This window comes from Nicotiana tabacum, chromosome 20 (genome assembly GCF_000715075.1).
Source record: "Nicotiana tabacum cultivar K326 chromosome 20, ASM71507v2, whole genome shotgun sequence".
NCBI lineage: Eukaryota > Viridiplantae > Streptophyta > Magnoliopsida > Solanales > Solanaceae > Nicotiana > Nicotiana tabacum.
In genome coordinates, this window is record NC_134099.1 from 95,300,651 (window position 1) to 95,303,891 (window position 3,241).

The 3,241-nt window shown below is 38.5% G+C and overlaps 1 non-coding gene across 1 annotated transcript; it reads left to right on the top strand.

The window, feature by feature from the left end:
• The first annotated feature begins 1,906 nt into the window (after positions 1–1,906).
• LOC142174982 (small nucleolar RNA R71) lies at positions 1,907–2,011 on the top strand. The gene has a single exon (XR_012704179.1). It is a non-coding gene; the product is annotated as a small nucleolar RNA R71 (small nucleolar RNA).
• Positions 2,012–3,241: the final 1,230 nt, after the last annotated feature.

Below are 3,241 nucleotides of genomic sequence, written 5' to 3' on the forward strand. Positions count from 1 at the left end.
CAACCTTATTGTTACAATCTTGAATAACTAATACTCTCACATCCAAGAATCATCTTACTAATTACTCATTTCTAGTTAGATTTTGAAAGAGAAAAATTGGGGAAAGAAATTTTTACCTCTCGAAGTCCTAGAAACCCATTTGATGCGATTTCAAGACTTGAACAAGATTTTTGATGAACAAGGAACTTGAGCTTCTTCCTCTCTCTAGAATTGCTCTTCCCTCTCTCTAAAAGCACCAGAAAATCCCAAAATAACAAACCCCAAACGAGTTAAATGAAATGGGGTTCGGGTTTAAAAACCCATTTTTGTACTGCCACAGCGCATGGGGCACCACGGGGGATGAGGCAGCTGTGCAAAATATGCTCAAAAAAAGTTTTCTAATGCTCTCTGGATTTCCTCACAGGCGCGCCGCATGGGGCGCCGCGGTAGTGCAAGTTTCTATCATCCTTCGGTAATTTGATCATAACTTCTTGTAGAAGTGTTCAAATGATAAACTGTTTGATGCATTAGAAATTAGACTCAAAGAGCTTTAATTTGATAGGTTGTGCATCACACAACTTCTTATATACATGTAGATATGCTCGTTCAAAGTGAGGTTTTGTGCGTACTCATTTGCAACTTTAGTATATTACGAAATATCCAATTTGGCTTAGACTTAGGACTTTCCTTAGACCCCATATATCTTATAGTACGCCTCGCACACTTGCTATAATATCCAATTGGTATTTATCATGGCAATAGACCTCTTCCACATATAAAATAATATAATTAGAACACGTCAACTTTCTTATTTCGCCAAAATGCACCGAATTGTCCTGTGGACTTACAACTCCAAATTTGGACACACGTCTAAGTCCAAAATCACCATATGAAGCTGTTGACATCTTTAAAATTCTAATTAGGGGTCTTTTGCTCAAAAGTCAACTCTTCGGTCAACTCTTTCCATTTGCTTCAAAAATAAGATTTTGATTTTCTTTAAATTTAATTCTGAATCTTACGAACAACTAAACTTGACCATACATGCGGGTCATAATGTGTATTACGAAGATCCTCGAGGTATTAAGCCGTTGAACGAAACTCTAATTTTTGAAATGACAGGTCGGGTCATTACACTTGAGCTTTAGGATTAGGCTCAATATCACTAGGAAGAGCCCCAGTTGGTCTGGTATTTTGGGCTCTAGTAAGTTGTCCCACTTGGCGCTCCAAATTTCTCATTGCTACAGCTTGGGCTTGCTGATCGGCCATCAATTTCTGAGTGAAGGCTTGTTGATCAACCATCAATTTCTTATTGACGGCTGCTGATCAGCCATCAATTTCTTCATCATTTCCTTAAGGTGGCTTGTTGGACTCGCTTGTTGTTCAGCTTAGGGTGGTCTATATTGTTGTTGAGTTGCTTGAAGTCGGTATTGATTATGAGTACCTTGGTTTCCATCCCAAGAGAAGTTTGAGTGGTTCCGCCAATTGGGATTGCATGTGCCCCCATACTGATTTGTTTGGCCTCGATTTGTATTACCCACAAAATATACAGACTCTGGATTTGTTGGGCATAGATTGCTCATGTGACCCTTTTCACATACTTTACAAAACACCTGAACCTGTTGCACTGGTTAAGGTTGTTGCTTGTTAATAACCATGGTCATCTGATTGACTTGGTTGGTCAGTGTAGAAATCTGCACTAATAATGCCGAGATGACATCTAATTCGAGAACCCTTGCAGATTTTTGTACCGTGTTTCTGCCTATTTTTCCTTGCCAATTCAGATTGCTTTTGGAGAATTTGTTTAATAATGCATATATTTCATCAAAGCTTTCTCCAACACTTGACCTCCAGCTGCAACATCTACCACAATTTTTGTTTGGGGATGGAGCCCTTCTATGAAAGTGTGAGCTAATACATCTCTTGTCTGATTCTAATGAGAACAATCTCTAATTATCCCCTTGAACCTCTCCCAAGCCAAGTATAGAGATTCTCCCATTTTCTGTTTGAAGGCAACTATCTCACTTCTAATCTTTGCAGTTTTGACTAAAGGGAAGAACCTTGCTAGAAATTTCCTTGCCAAATCATTCCATGATGTAATAGAATTAGCTGGTTCTGCCTTCAGCCATTGCTTTGCTTCGTCTAACAGAGAGAATGGAAAAAGTATGAGCCTCACATAGTCTGGAGTGACCCCTATTAGTGATATAAGTATCACTAATCTCCAAGAAGTTCAGAATATGCCATTGTGGATCCTCGTGTGGAAGACCCATGAACTGCCCATTTGCATGAAGTAGCTGGATCATGCTCTGTTTAAGCTCAAAGCGTCTAGCGATCCCGGGCTTAACAATGCTGGAGGTGACATTAGAAATGCTGGGCATTGCCATCTCCTGAACAACCATATGTTCCTCTGCCATGTTCACGAAAAATTGAACGAGTGCCTGAATATTATTCATGTCCTTTGCTTCCCTCAACCTCCTATAAATTATTCTCTCAGGTTTGGGGTCAAAGCCTTGAATTTGGTCCTGGCTTCTGACCTTGAACATTTAATCAGAGTTCCTGAGATCAGAGCAAGAATCAAGTAATGTTAGACTTGATGAAATAAACAATAAAAGCAAAACTTGAAAGTAGTCAATATTCAAGTATCCGACAACGGCGCCAAAAATTTGTTGCTCCCAAATGCACACGCAAGTATACGTGATCGTACAAGTAATAAAATAATAAGTCGAGTGTCGAACCCACAGAGACTTGTATCAACTACCCACTAATTCACCAATATTGTTATTCAACCAAGCTAAATTTGAGTTCAAGAATGTGATTATACTAAACTATAATTCTAAGTAATAACTAAATTATCAAGCAGTAAAATGATTGTTATGTATTAAGTAGAGACAAATATTCCAGGGCTGTGATCGATTCACCAATCCTATTGTGTTCTAGTTAACTCTCCCTCTCATAAAATTCACTCATAGTTGCTAATTAACCGATAATTGCTCTCACAGCCTTCTCCCGAAGTACTACTCACCTATTCAAAATAGATTAACGCCTATATTCCTATGAAATCAATCTATTAGGAACACATTAAGATTACGATATTTAATTAAGCATGGTGACTAAGTATATTTCAATCCTAACTACAAATCCGCCAATCCGCCTCCCTCAGAGTTAAGATCATGCTCTCTTCAATTCTTCTCTAATCTAAACATGACTTTCCCAAGCATAACATAGATAGTAAATAGAACCTAACTGCTGGCTAGACAATTAAGCA